This window comes from Bombus vancouverensis, chromosome 15 (assembly GCF_051014615.1).
Source record: "Bombus vancouverensis nearcticus chromosome 15, iyBomVanc1_principal, whole genome shotgun sequence".
NCBI lineage: Eukaryota > Metazoa > Arthropoda > Insecta > Hymenoptera > Apidae > Bombus > Bombus vancouverensis.
This window is the reverse complement of record NC_134925.1, coordinates 10,854,765-10,871,541: the sequence shown is the minus strand read 5'-3', so window position 1 is coordinate 10,871,541 and position 16,777 is coordinate 10,854,765. Positions and strand designations below refer to the sequence as shown.

Below are 16,777 nucleotides of genomic sequence, written 5' to 3'. Positions count from 1 at the left end.
TCGAACCACTTTCTGAAGACATAAAGTAGGTCATTCTTGGCCTGTTGCATTAAAAGCCATTCTGCCTGACAAGGATTTCATCGTCGTAGCTGAAGTTATTCTTAAAATGTGAAACGACAACGGTGTGGAAGGTAATCCGATCGAGAAATTTAAAACAGTTAACGATTTTCAACGTTACACAAGTTAATTAATGTCGTATACTGCCTAGGATCTTGTGCATTCTATGAAACAAAATCGAAAGAAAGAGATCCCTTTGTTAGTCGGTAGTTAATTTGATATTTGAGTGACAAATTGTAATATAAGTATTAAAAGAACCATTGACTTACTAATTGGAAGATTATACATCTTTTAACATGTGATTCTCTAAAGATTTCTTCCGAGTGCCTATCAGCCTAATACACCGGTCGAGGTTGCAACTCGATGGTTCAATTTACGACTTTACTCTATCTTGACTCGTGATATAAATTCATTTACGCCAGACAGGACTCACCGATGAAGTCGAATCTGATTACGTTCGACAAAATTCAATTATTAAATCAAATCTAATTATGCACCAACGAATTTGTAATTTTGCCTCTGCATTCTGATCAGTCTTTTGTAAAATTTTGACAATTTCAACGGCGCAGCATGCGATGAAGATCATTCGACTGTTCATTGGAAATTAATTTTTGTTATGAACACGAAATATGGAACATTCTCGTTACTACGCGAATGAAAGGAGAAATAATTGTGCGATACGAGAAGAATTTAATTTTCGTAGAACAAGAACTTTATTCCTCGGTTACAGAAATATTTAATATCCCTCCCTGCTCTCTGCTCTACGTATATTAAGCTTAAAATAATCATATCTACTGTGCTCATTTTTTCTCGGACATTCCACACTTTTCTATCGTTTGTGTTAAATTCTACGATAGATCAAACCGCCTATATTAAATTCAAAGCAAGATTCTATTGCTCTCGATAGCCGATCTTTTTTTCGGTTAAATTCAGTAAATTCCAGCATGAAAGCAAACACGATTCTCAACAAGTTTGACAAACGTCATGGTTTGCTGACAAGCCTCATGAATTTTTGCTTGTTCGTATTTCCAACATTTCTGTTCGGGAATCCGACAGTGGCATAGAATGTCAGGTATTTGGAGGAAAACTATTCTGAATAGCTTCAAATCAAATTCACGTTCGTGCTGAAATCTATGCGGGTAGATTTTCATTACCTCTATCATGCGTTCGTTGATAGAATTCGATCGTTAAATCAGATCGAACCGGGAGATGCAATTTTGACGAAAGTTCATGCGGACCAATCAAACGAGTTTTGTCGAGGATCATCGTGAATTTCTATCGCTGCGCGACTTTCTATATTTTTGCACGGGAGAGCCATTACAAAGTGACCGATGCTTCGGCAAATTGCATTTCAAACCGTCATAAATCAAATTCGCGTCCACTGCGGTTTCTCAATTTGCGAATCAGCTATGAAAATTTAGTTATTAAATAGATTCCAGTCCATGACATACAGAAGTTATGACAATTATTCGCACGTTAGATCAGTTTCCACTCGTCATGTGAACGTTTTACGGTCTCGAGAGATTATCCTGCGAATCAAACTCGTATCTGTGCGATGTTTAACGATTATTATCGAAGTAGATACATTTTAATCAAATTGTCGATTAATTTATACGTGTTTGATTAGCGATTGCTAAACTGTGAATTTTTATACATTTATTGGAAATTTTGAAATACTATGATGCACAGGATACACAAAAGCAGATAAAATATTCAAAGTACAATATCCCTTGTAATATTTAGTAGATAAAACAAATATTAGTTGAAGTTCTACTTTTTTCAGCATTATCCGTAACGTATGAATTTATCTATAACAAATTCTGTGTCTTTCGTTTATCTTTCTGATAAAAAAATCTATCATTTATATATGTCGGGTTATCGTTAGACTTAGGGGCGTGTATCGTATCTTCATTAGGACAAGCCATCGTTGTTGTTCAATGGAGATTACATTTACAATTATATGTACAAATGTTGATTTAACAGAGTTTGACAATTAAACGCGGTGATCAGATGCTCTAGATGTTAAAGACAATGTTCTTAGGTTCAACAACGAATCCACGGTCAACGGGGTAAACTCTCTGTACAATAGAATATATTTTGAGATACAAAGTGACGTTAGCTGTGACGCTCGGTATCTTTCTGACTGACAGGACGATGTGAGTAAACTCTCTAAGGTGATCACAAGAATAAAAGACTGATACGATCACATTTTTCAATCGCATATTGACCGGGGACATCAACAAAATTCCAGGCGCTGTTACTAGGCATGTTAGAGCCGTCGTTGCTCCTTCCCGGGGCTTGTTTGTTAATACATCGTCTGTCCCTCGATATTGGTACTTCTTCTGTTAGGTAAAAACGTCCATCCCGCGACCGTGGCTACGTTCGGCGACCAGTCGTGTCATCTCGAGCCCAAGCCCACTGTCACAAGTCTCGGGCAAACATAATCAGATCGTATCTCAACAACTACTTCTAAGTTCCATTATTTTAGTACAGCTATGATAAATAGTTTAGACCAAAGTATTGGGGATCTTCCCAATACTTTCCCTTCATCTCCGACATGTGTGATTAATCTACAAGCGTAACTTTTCACAATACGTTCCTATCTGCCGCTATTACCCGCGAACCTTCCCTATAGCTTTCAATATGTTTTCCCAAAAATTGCTCGTACGAATCCATACTGTCTTGTTATTATCGACCTAACGTTGCATATAACGGTGGATGACATAGACCGTGCAATTTTCGCGAAACAGAGGAACGCATCCGTGAATTCAGGATGCGTACATGTAACGTACATGTACGTGTAACGTAAACGCGATGTAACGCGATGTACACGTCAGGAGCACGCGAATAATAGCTCAGCCGTGGAGGCGGAAGTATTTTCACGCGAAATCGGATTGATTGACAAAACACGGCGGCGGCGGCAGGCCACCGGAAAATTCTATTCATAATAATTATTCGAAACGACAATGTCGTCGAGTTGTGCCTTTTGATGACCGTGTATGATTGGACCAGACCGATTACGATCTCCGCCGGCCATTTGTGTATACCGCAACGGCTATTATTGTTCGTATGCAATTTCCCAGCTTTGTGCATTTTTAACGTCAACCGATACGACTATTCTTGATTATAGGCCGCGCGTGATTGTACAGTGAAGAACAAAAATAAGTGGAGAATTAATAGAAGTACGTTTCAATGAAGTTTAATCGAAATAGTATTAATGTTATATAATTGACTTATAATATCGATATTACGACAATCGATCGTATTTAGTACAGTTTGAATAGTTTCCTCCGATTTTATTTTCCAGTTATTTTATTGTAAATCTGTATTTAATTTAATCGCATTGTGCGCGCTTTGTATAAGCGTAATCGGTAAGCGTTACCCTTCTATGATATATAGATCATTTAGTAAATAATTGAGATTGAGATTTACATTTTTGTGCAATATTCGAGGAAACTTGAATGATATCTATTCCCATTTACTTTTGTCTCCAACTGTATATCGTCACGGTTTTTGACAGAGATACGAGGACCGCGCGCAACGATGTCACATCTACACGTACTTACGATCAGGTCGCTAGCCGTCCCTGTAGTTACTCGTCGATTTTAATTAAAATCATTTTGGTGTATTTAATGCATGCGCGAGTTCGCACACGTTAATTGAATTAATTATCCTCCCGAACTTCAATCGCTGCTGATGGTGGTAAAAACCAGTCACGTAAAAAAAAAAGAGGGTCGTCCTCGATCTCCCTTGCTCTCGATCTTTCTCTTCGTTTTCCAATTTTTTCCTCGAATTTTTCGTCCCTCTCCACAAAATTCGTAGCCATCTCTTTTTCTGACTTTCACTCTCTCTCTCTTCATCTGTATTCACCGACCGTTATTTGTCAATTTATAAATCATTTTATTCACGGCCGGCTCGGTAAACGACGGCGACAGCCGTTTCGGGTCGATGCATTTCGGCGTGTTTATGCAACCCTTGGATCCCCGCGTTCGAATAACGGCAAACCTAGTTAGGCTGTAATTTTACAATGGCGACATGCACGAAAAATCACGATAACGAGGTGCGTTTTCGGCGCCACGAACTGCCAGCATTTATAAGTAAAAAATGTTCGTACAGGTCGGCCGATCCAGCTGGAAATCGATTACGTCGATAACGAGCGCTGCGTTGCTTGCCAGCCTGTCGAGCATTATAGTTCCGCCTTCCTTCCAGTCCCGATTTTGCATAACTCGCACGGGATACGTCGGGTTATGTCAACGAACCGTGTTATTTCTTTTCTTAGCGTTAACAAATTCAGGAAAATATCCTGTTACTTGTAAGGAGCGATGCAATCAGTTCGTTAGTAGTTTCTTTACCAAGCGAACGAGTTTCCTACTTTTATCGAGTTAGCATCATTCCGTGCTATATTTTACGAGTACATCCAACGAAATTGAACCTAAGTAGAAATTTGTTTCGTCAGCTAAATATTACGACCAACGCTACTTTGGTCTCGTATACTTCTCTATCGTATACTTTATCTCGTATACTTCTCTACATTCTGTGCATTATGTACAAATTTGCGTGGTAATCCGCGGTCTACTCGTTATAGCGGTAATAAAATATCGATATTAATTAATTTAATAACGCGTTAAAAATGGACGCGAAAGTTCTCTATGGTAAACGAACACTTTCACGAGCTGGTGTATATCCAGTCGATCCGATCGGAAGTCGTCTGTCGCGCGAATTAGTCGTGCAATCGATATTCAGGATGGAGCGTGGTGATTTGGCGAATGCAAAGGCAGGTAATGAAATCCGACGTTTAACGGGCGTAACAGCTTGTAAGCGAGCAAAGAATAATAACAATTGCTAGCCGAGCCATTTCTGATTTATGGCGGTCATTAAGTTTGCTGGTATTATCTGGCGGCGGCGCGAAGGGCGCAGCAACACGAATCGGCTATTTGCGAGGTGCTTGAGATAAATACGACGATAACGCGGCCGAAAGAAAAGCAAGCCAAAGTGGATATTAGATGCCAGAAGTCTGTATTAATAATTAATGCATCGTAACGACCGTGTCTTGCGAGTGAAGAGGACCCAGACTCTCTTCGTAGGGACAACGCTGCTCGTATAAAGAGGAAGAAAGAAAAAGACGGGGAAAGCGGCAGAGAGAAGAAAGAGAAGAAACGGTTGAAAGAAGAAGAAAGTATAAAAAAGAGGAAGAAGAAAGAAGGAAGGCAAAGAAAGGAGAAGCTTGAACAAACAAAGCGCGCAGACCGTGCAGCTACTTATCTCGACGCAGCTCTGCAGAAACAAGAAAGACCGACTCGACAGCTCGGCAATGACCCAGCTTTATGAATGCACGAGCAAAAGTGCGCTCTATACCGTGCTCCTCCGCCACTGCCACCGAATTTCTCGCATCTTCCGGCTCTCGTTGCGACAGACTTGGCTACTTTCCATTCCCTCGAATATCCGTTTTCTTTGTCACAGATGTTCCTAATTTTCGTACGTCCACTACGGTGAAATAAGACAACCGGTGTGAAGGAGATACCGAATTTCTATCCGCGAACGCGGCGACTCTGACCTATCGCAACGTTCTGATTTGCCATTAACGCGTTCAGCCAGAGAGGATTTTTAGAATCGGAACATAGATAAAAATGTTGTTCGCTCGACGTCTGGAATGTAGCACGTACGTCAAGTTGCTAAAAAAAAAATATTAAAAAAGGAATGCTAGTTATATAGGGCTCCCTTCTTCCATAATGCGCTAAGATATATCTTACTTTGGCACAGATTTCTATGACCTTAAGCGCACGCGGTAGTGAATTAATAACCCAGCAATGATCTGACGAAAGTGATTTTAAAAATATATGTATATACCGAGGACCTGATGAGATATAAATATCTGCTATATCGATAACTGCATATCAAATGATATAAAAAGATAATACGTTAAACAGTTTTATTTATCTTACGATTATATACCTTAAATTCTGTATCAAATTTACGTTCTACGTTTGGATACGCGAAAAATATATGTATCCTTCGCAAAATCCTAAAGACGTGTTTGAATGTAGAGTGGTAAGAAACTGTACGGTCGGAATATCGTTGCCGATATTCAACGACGTATTACAACTCTGCTATCCTCGTTCTAGGAACCATATCTGAATATCACATCGTATCGATATACGATAGATTTGAAAAAAATCTAAGCCACCGTGCACACGTTTCGGTTAACCAGATCGAATCTAAAATATAGACTGAATGTCGTGCAAAGGCTTTCTGCCTTTATCATACGAAACCACTTATCCCTGTTCTTGAAAATACCATAAACAATTTCTATTTCAATAACGAAACGAGATATAGTACGTTCTTCGAACATCGTAGATAGGTTTTGATTCGTAAGATATCGAGTAAAATAACGAAAAGTATATCGTATAATAAGATAACAGTAACAATAACCACTCTGGCTTTTCTCGCTCGAAGCTTTTTTTATTCCTAATTCTCTGCAAAAGAAAAAATCTCTTTCTTCGCCCTCTATTCTCAACTCTTGACTCTAGCTAGCTCTTCGTTAACCCCCCGCGCCTATTCTGCAGAAGCATTTAAGCTTGCACACGCGTATTTTTTCTTCTTTGTTTCTCCATCTCTTTCAGCCATTTCTAAAAGATTTCGGGCATATCCACTTAAAACTTTAGATAGCCGCGCACACCGTTTCACGCGAAAATTTTAAACGCTAAACACTCTTCTTTCACACCCTCGCTCCAAACAATCTCCACTCGCACGACATAATCCTATTCATTGTAATATTAATACTATATTATATAATATTATTAATATTATATTACGTTAACAATTATACGATAATGTCATATTATGTATTAAAATGAAGAAAAAATATCGACTTGTGGGAAGTGTTACAATTTATCGAACGTTAATTCTCGGAACTATTTCATTGTCTGCGCGTAGTTTGACGTGTAGATCAGTGGCAGATCGGTGGAAGCGAATGCAAGCGAAAATGAAAGTAAAAAAAGATGGATAATACGGCTGTGTCACAGTGACACAAAAGTGTGATAGATCTGCAATCCTGGAAAATATCAACTGTAACAGAGCCTTGACTGAGATTCAAAGAGGCAAACAATCCATCTGCTGCGTTGCGACATACATATCTGTTAATTTTGCCTCTGAGTCGCTGTTCGAGTTGCTGCATGAAGCTGAGTGGCAGGTGAGAGCTACTTTTCCAGTGCAAAAGGTTAAAGGGACACTCCAAGGAACGATGAGTAACATTTACGTTCTTGAACCTTTGAGGTCAAATGAGGCTCATCTTTTAGAGGAGCTCGCTGATTCAGCCCTGGAATGTTAGTTATTTAATAAAATCAACGGAACGTAAAATATAAAAATCTGAATACGCTTAGCATGGAATATTGAAATATTTTCTCATATATAGCGTTTTATCTGAACGCATATTTCAAATATTATAAAATATTTAGAAATACGTATAATATTATCACGGTAATTCTGTTGATTTGTCTCTTTTTCTGCTTTTTTTTTTTTTTAATCCTACTTTGGAAATTTTACATAATTCTTTATGTCACTAAGACATTCTAGACATTAAGCCAAGTTAAGTGGGGCAAAAACTTACAATCGGATCGATCAATGTTCGTAAGAGATGCGTAAGAGATAAGATCAAATTTCTCTTTCATGTATCGTAATTTAGAGTAAATATTTTGATCTGTTAATGTCACGATCGTGTCACCATCGAGACATACAGACACGGCAATAATCTTCCTTTCAGATATTTCCCAAATATGCGTGGCATTATTCCAAGTGATGGAAATTAATCGGAATTTATGTATGTAAGATAGTCTCAGAGAATGTTCAGCTGCTTTAAATTCCTATCTAGAAGTCTACTACGAATTCTTGCAGCGTACTTGGTAAATTATGGTTATTTTTTTCGGGATAGAGGAACGTCCAATACCACTGACAGAGAGGAAGGGAACGTGTCGTTGTTCGTGAGATTACTCACGTTTTCGTAACTTCCACGTAGCCTTTAGCATCGAACCGTTCGATCACTTGGCCCAACGGTAAGCCCTATCGATAATGCAAACGGTTTCCATAGAGCGTCCTGGGAAATCGGCTTAACGAATGTGGCTAAAAGTTCGTTTTCAAAGGTAGTCATAATGTATCCGGTCGTATGTTAAGAATACATTGTCTCCTATGCCCTGGAGGGCTGTGTCGCTATAACGAGAGCGATGTAAAAAAGAGCTACGGAACAGAAAGGACTTTATTGCGTTATTAAATAATTTATTTTAGTTCGAGATACTCCGGTGATTTCCTCGTAAAATTAAATTAAAATTCTCGATCGTTGAAATGCTAAAACAGAACGAAGCGAATTTAGAGTTACTGGTTTATTGATAGCAAAGTCAAATACAAAAAGGATGACTTTGGAATTATTATTAATCCTTTTTGTATTTGACTTTAATAATCGGTCTTTTCTGACCCAATTATATTTCTCAATATTCACTAAATTCCTATATTTATTAAATTGCATAACGTTAATTATGTTTGACGATCACTTCCGTCGGAAATAACTTATATTAGGTTGTCCGGAAAGTGTCTTTCTTTCGCAAACGTGTTTTTTACAACAGTGCACGTCGTACAAACGTGAAACCAAGTGTGTGAAATGTCACGGTGTTTGTCTCGACAGAACAAAATGGATCGTACGCAATTCGACAAAATAATATAAAACAAAAAACGTTGTGCGTCTATTATTTCCTCATAAAACGAAAGAAACTTTTCGGGCAACCTAGTATTTATGGTTGCGAATGAAATAAAGTTTAATTCGATACGCTATGAATTTCAATAATTTTTGTATTAAAAATCTCTTACCATATGAATAACGATCATCCGATATGCCGACGTAATGTGCGATATATCTCGTATTTTGTTGTTAGTTAAATACATGGAACGTCTTTTTATTTGCCAAATCGAGATCGTAGTTCAGATATAGAAATTCGAGGTTCGCAGTAGGCGCGCATTGCTTCCTGCAAAAGTTAACTGCAGAAATGGTTCAAAGAATTCGCTAGGACGAGGAAACCCTTTGTCTTCGTTCATCTAGCGTAGTATAAAAGAAAGGTTCGATAAGAAGGGGATGAAATTTCCTTCGTTGTATATTTCGTTACATCGCAGCAAGATGGATTTCACAGTTAAATACCATCGTTATTCCCCGCTAGCCGAGCTAACTATTATCAACGAAAACTATTATCAGCGAAAATACATTTATAGCCCGGGTTAATGTATTTTTAATTGCGTGTTATATTCTTTCGCGAAGAAGATGAATTTCACCGTTAACTACCCCCGTCATTTTTTCTATACGCGAACGCCATCAAATAGAACGTCTATTCTAAAAGTCATATTCTTGGTTACACATTTATAATACCATAAAGAAAAAGACAAATGTATAGTCGCTGCAACCGACGCTGTACGTCGTTTCTTCCGAGCTATTCACCGACGGGATTAATAATTGTCGCGACTTTTAACTGCACAATAATGAAGTCCGCGCAACGATCGTCGAAATGTTAACCGAGTTTCGGTCGTGCAAATAAAGAGAATTATTACCGCCGGTCGGGACTTTGCGTCTCAATTAATACCGCGCGATTTCTATGGAATCCACGGGGGGAATAAAAATGTCGTGACTCGCGTTGCACGCACACGGGTGGTCAACAATATCGGATAGTAAAATCCTTGGGAAATGAAAAATTTTGCTCGAGGGCGGACCGCACATGCACGCGTACCGCGCGATCTGTTATGTAGCGAATATAACGAGTTCTGTCGATAGTTTTGTCGATGTTAAATTGTACAGGAAAATAGGGTGAACGCGGAAAGAAAATATCTGCCGTCAGCGTAGGCGTTTTTCCGTTGTAATTTTTAGAGGAATTGTCAAAGGAAAATTGTTTTTGTAAAAAATGTTCTTGCGCAATGGCTCCTCGCGAATAAATCAATTTCAAGGAAATATTTTCACGTGCTCTTCCTATCGGTTCCAGTACAATTGTATTGCGTGATACGCGATTAAAAGTTTGCCTTCTTAATTCTGTTTACTTTCGCAAAACGACGGTTGATCGTCAAAAGTTTGAAAACACGGTGAAAAAGAAAATACCGTACGGTCTTTGATCTGTAAATTCCAATTCAGTTTCGTGTGTACACAGTTATATCCAAGGATTTGCAGATAGTTGCGGAAATAGCTCTGTATTTATAACATTATTTATCCGGTATTAATTTAAAAAGAAACTAAATATTGGTACACGTATTTGCTGATTATATCCTTAACGATGTAACCATCGTGTTAAGAGGCGAAATTGATTTTTGTATAGGTTGTCGGTCTATGGACTTTATTGGAAATATGTCACTTAGCTTAAGAACGTGTATATAAAGTAGGATGCTTAACATTGTCATCTAGGATAACTATAGTGCCTCTTAGCTGTACATTGCTCAGAGTATATTCATACATCGAAGCTGCATTTAATGTTCCCAGCTTCGACTACTTTAAATTAAGTGTCTAAATGAACATTTCTACGTGACACTGAAAGCTATTAAACAGACTTTTAATTTAACGTTAACGAACTTAAATCGAAATAAAAATTTATATCTCTGCTCGGTGGAAACAATTTTGTTTAAATAAATACTCGACAACTTTAGCGTAAAATATATACGAAAGAAATTAAAACGAAATATATACGAAAAAGTACATAGTACAAGCGAGGAAACAAAGTTCGAGCTCGTGCGATTTATAAAAATTTCCTCCAAATTGAATTAAAGTTTCAACCAAATGTACATATCTATAGAAATTCATTGTACGTTCAAGTTCGATCTCTCTGCATTTTCCAGATCCAATTATAATTTTTCCACTTAGGAAAAAGAAAAAGGAAAGATACTCTCTTGTCTTCGTTTATTACACAAATTCCGCGTCGAAACGTTTAATTTTTTCCATTGATTCTTAAGCAGGCGTATCGCGCGGCATAATTAACAGCGTGATATTAGCGTATTAATGTCGGAAATGAATTTTCCAATCGTAATCGTGTCATCGAAAATGTCGCTCGACAAATTACGGGCCGGCGAAACACTCAAATCGAATCGTCGATATTCCTCGCCAGATTCACCGCGACGACATTAACTCGATACGGCGTTAATTTCCAATTTCAACACATAGGCGATATTAAAATTTCAGGTGCTCCATCGGCGTTCCAGTTCTCGCCTAGGCTTTTATGGTGTTCCCTTTAAACTTCAGCTGTGTTCTCACACTCTCTCTCTCTCTCTCTCTCTCTCTCTCTCTCTCTCTCTCTTTATATATATATATGCATATAGATATATATATATCCCTTCCGCTTTTCGTTTGCCACGGCCGCGCGTCGAATGCAAGTAGGAGCATTTAAATTAACGATAATTTGAGTCGCAGGTTTGCAAACTAGTCCTTGGCAATTCTACGGTGCTCGTTTAATCGCCTCGGGCTTTTTGTTTCACCGCGACTTAACGCAGTGATACTCCCACAGGCGTTTCCGACCTTCCGAACGGCGAATATGATTCGTTAACACAATCGCGCTGCTCGCATTGATTTAGTTAATAATTTCAGCTGGCTCGAACGCACCAACAAGAGACACGATTCCGTAAGCCAATGAATCTCACGCTTGAACATTTGTTAAAGGGAAATTTCGCTCCGGATTACGATGGACTTGCGATAGAAAATTCATGGGAAATCAGGCGTACGGTTTTCGACGATATTAACGTTTCGTTGCATTTCGCGGATATTTTCTGGATTCACTTTTTCGTAACCAGTTGTCTCAGGACTGGAAATTTTATCGTAGAAAATTAAAAGTACCGTTAGGGTAGCGAATATTGTTTTTAAGTTACTTTAGAACTGATCGACTAAACACAAAACGAGAGATATTTTGAAAAATACGAATTATACGATACTGTGATAAATATATACGGACTCGTGTGCTCGTAGCATGCAAACGTTTCACATTGGAAAGTCATTTTTCAAGTTGGACAGATTGGAAACTCTGAGTATAAAGCTAGAACCACGAAGATATGGTATTATAAAAATATTTCAAATTTCGTTATATTAACTGCAGCTATAAAGCATGAAAAGTGTTCTCTTATTAAACATTTTAATTACAGTAAGCTCGAATAAAGTAAGCGCTTTTATCTCGACTTAATATTACATCTCTTCTTTCCATTTTTAATCGTGTGTAAATTTTGCACTTTTTCATCCGACTAAATGATGTCCGACTGAATAACAGTCCATGCTGTTAAATTCAAAACACGTTGCGTGTAAATACCTTTAATGCATATTGCATGAATTAAAAGCGAAGTAGGCTTTCGCGATGTAATGGAATGTTGCGAGAATTTTACGTTGTTGCCCACGAAATGCATAAAACAAGCTTAAATAACTTGGATGCGTTAGCGTTGTTATTTGTACAGATTAATTCAGCTAACACGCGTCCAGATTAGGTTTTACATATCAACTGTTACGAAAAAAGTGTGTCACTGTCGATTGACAAGGGTGCATTCCACCAATATTTTCACTATCGATCTCTTAACAAATAACAAATTGTTCGAATTCAATTCTACTTCATTGTTTAACACACTATAGATATTTTAATGAAACGAAATATCGATATTCCAATGGAAACATGAGAAATATTATGTAACATTAATATGCTAGGTAATTAATTATATGGTAATTAATCTTGCCATTTTCTTTCGATTAGTTTCGTTCCAATTATATTTTCGCCAAAAATATCATCACAGTTTGAACAAATTATACAAAAAGTCTCACGCATGATTTCTCGTTCCAATTTTATGCTAAACATTTTCTTAAAACATTCGACAAACCTTCTTATTTGCTAAGACGAGTGCGAGATCGAAGTATGAAAATTCGAAGAATGGTTCGTGCAATTGGTGAAATTAAAAATGACTAGCGCTTTCAACATCTTTCGAAGGTAACGTCGAAGCACGTAATCATTTTAACAGAACCGTTTCCAATGAATTCGCGATAACCTCGTGAAAGGGGAATTCTTCGTCCGTTATTATTATCTGTAAAAACGCCGTTTGATTCGTTAGAGACCGCCATGAATTGATACAGAAACCGCGTCCGCGAAAAGATCGAGGAGTATAACCGATGATAAGTATCCGATAACGAACGTCGAAAACGATCGGACATAGAAGAGAACGCGAATAAGAAGATTTACGGAATATTCCATTTTCGTGGCTTTTGTGCAGAGCAGAAATACACCATAAGCGGCATGCCGAGTCGCAAACTCGCTCGTGTATTCTACCTCTCGTTAAACTAAATAAGGGCTTTTTTTTACGAAAAAGGGGTAGAACTAACGAAAGAAGGGATGCTCGCTTACAGTCGTCCCAGGGTGAAGGGTAGCAAACGAGCGTAATTAGACACCCCATCTCGCTACCTTGGCCGATCGTTTACCTCAGCAGCCCTCGCGTCTATTGTTGTTCTATTTCTTCTCATCCCTGACGCCACTTCGTCCGCTTTTCCTATCCATCTCCTTCAGCCGCGATATATCCAGTTACATTATACCAGTCAGAGCAGCCAACCAGGAGAAAAAAACATTATCCCCAGCGTTAATGACGAAGGTATTCGCCCACCAACTGTAATTTTTTCCTACACTAACGTCCATAAGTATACGAACACTTTGATCGATTCTGTAGTAACGGTATGCGTGAATTTAATCGGAGTGTACAAGTTAATGGATTGGTAATTTAAAGCAGCACTTTTATCGTTAATTTTCAATTTCCCCGTGGCGATTCCTCGAATGACAGGTTCTCTTCAGCTTTCCTTCGGGTCAGCTCGCCAATCTCCTCGAAGTTCTTCGTCAGCTTTCAACATTGCGGTCAATCATTTCGATAATATATTTGTATGATTTACCAGTTTTTCGTGGTATTTTATACTTTTTCCTTTCTTTTTTTTTTTTTTTTTTGATAACGTCCTTAATACTTGATAATATTTGATCAGTTACGTACCAAGGTGCGTCTGTGGCGGACCGTAATTACGTAATTAAGATACGTCTAATCAGAAGTAAGCAAGTGTCCAGACACTTTTGAACAGCAGTGTACTCGCGCATTTCCATGTTTCTTCTCTCCGACTGTTTCCCATTCTCACTCGCGTTTAATTTTGCCTCATTTTTTCCTTTCCTCGTTTCGCCCCTCGCGACTACTTCACACGCGCCAATTAACGAATTAATCGTCGACCCGTGAGCTCGTGACGCGAACGCATGCTTGTTTGCGCATATTGATAGCGCCCCAGTGAGTTAATGGTGACAGTTATTATCATGAAGCGGATAGTATCGAAACTACCTTTGCTTTGGCTACATTGTTACCCAGGTTTCATTGTACATAATCTGAATATCAATTCACTTTGCCAGGCTGATCGATCAAACGATACAACGTATCGGCCGTTTGTTAGGGATATTATGTCAAATATTAATTAGCTCACGTTTATCTATCTTTACACGAAAGCGACGATTTTATTTTGTCGTTGTCCCGTGTTGGATTTAATTAGATTGATCCCGTCTTTTGTCACACGCGTCGCACATCCTGATTGAACGAATAAAATGTTGATTGTTTTATTTAAATCGCTGTAGAATCACGTCGGCATTCTCGAATCAACAAAAATCCAATCGTTCTATTTCAATTACTATTTACTATAACGTGGTGATATTTTACGACATTGCGCGTTTTAATCACATAATTAGTTTAAATATGGAAGACTACTGTTTAAAGCGCAATTACGTGTGCAGTCTACATTAACACTGCATTAATACGGTAACCCAATAACTCGGAATCTAGATTCATTTTGAAATATGTTCAAATAATATATTTAACACACTGGAAACCGTCCACGTCGCACATACCACGTCATACATACGTTATTTGGCAGATCTATTAATGAGACAGTTAGTGATATAATTGAGTACACTATTATTGATACAGCGCGTGTGGCTCGATATATTTAATCGTTATTCAAAAGAAAAAAGAAATCTAATAGATATAATATCGTAATAAATTAAAAAAACGAACGTTGATTTAAGGATAACATGGAGATTGTGTAATTTATAACCAGGATCGTATCCACATTTCAAAATGTACCGTTTATCGAGGATCATATCGTAATATTTACAATACGCGATCGAATTTTAATACATATTATAGTAAATCCCTATTGTAATATTATAATCCTATCGCGATAATTCTGTGATACGTCCTGGTTTCAGATAGATTCGTACGATTGGGATAATTTTTATATATTATACGCATTACACGTATTGTACAAAAATCAAAGAAAATTGAACACAATAATGTGCGATCACAATAATCACAAAAAGTGAACAAATCATTCTACGTGAAATATATGTTAAAAAGCGAGAGACAATTCAAGCAGATTTCGACAGATTTTATTTAACATAACGTGGAAAATAATAATTTGTGAAATGAAATTAAATAATATTTATGGGAATAATAACGAGACGAAGTGATCTTCAATTATTCTATCTAACGTGAAATATTTGATAAGAAATACTGGCACTTATTTCTGAGGAATTTATCTTCTATTTGTTTCCTTACATCTCTAAAAAATAGGAAACGTGTGAGAAACGATACTGGAAAAACGAGACTATTAGATTTTGCTTCGCATCTCTGGTACAATCTGTGCAACGAGAATATTTAGGAAAGAGTCATCGTTACATTAAGATTGCTGTTACGGTCGAACATCTTTGGTAGATACCGAGAGGTAGATGAGGTAAAACGGTTGCTTTTATTGTACTTCTTATCTTATTTTACTTACCCGACGTCTCTGTACCTTTGATAATTTTTTGCACGGGTACGAATCGTTTGTCTCGAGCAGAAGTAATAGGATCGACGTACGCTCGACTTCTGGAAAGTTTGCAATCAGCCGTTGATGAATAAAACGAAAGAAACAAGAAAACAGATATAGAAAGAAGCAATGAGGGGAAAGAAGAATCGATCGAGGAAATTTGTTCTTTCCATTTGTGCGATGAAGGCCCGAGGGAAATGCTTTGTATAAATATTTTTAGTCGCTCGAACGATCTATCAATCGTTCTATCGTAAACACTTCTTTGAGTGTAAAACGAAAGGCACAACGTTTTTTAACATTTAAAGAACTTCGAAACTTATGATTCTCTCCTCAAGACGCAAAACTCTTCTTCTACGATTCGCGAACGATCAACCGGTTCGTGATCGACGCAGTTCAGAGATCTGCAAAGAACAACTTAGTCGGCGTGTATCAACTTTCCAAAAGTTAATTCTTAAAGCGAATCGTATTGTGACTAAGGCAGAGGATTGTCCGCTGCCTCTTCGCTTAAAACACAACATACACAACATACATAGACTTCTGTACATAGAAATACATAGAAATCTGTAGAATCATCATTAGATTGCTGATTTTTATGCAATTTTACGTATTGCGTATAGTCTGTACAGTTTCATACTTTCGTAGCTGCAGTTTAATCATCGTTATAACAAGTACTCTAAGAGCGATCGCTACGCGTAAAACCGGTACGCAGCTTATTTCGCAGATTTCTGGCAACAAAGTATCATCGTACCAATGAAACAAAATTTGGAAATGTACCGAGTAGTTAGAGCAGTTAAAACACAGGATGCTAAACAACAAAAGTCGGAGTAACAGATTTGAAACGCTAAGTGTAGGATTCTCGGCAAAGTAGAA

General features: G+C 37.8%; 1 protein-coding gene across 3 annotated transcripts in view; it reads left to right on the top strand.

The window, feature by feature from the left end:
• The window catches only part of Sol1, a 529,381-nt gene that overhangs the window by 383,184 nt on the left and 129,420 nt on the right, over nt 1–16,777 (top strand). The window lies entirely within an intron of this gene.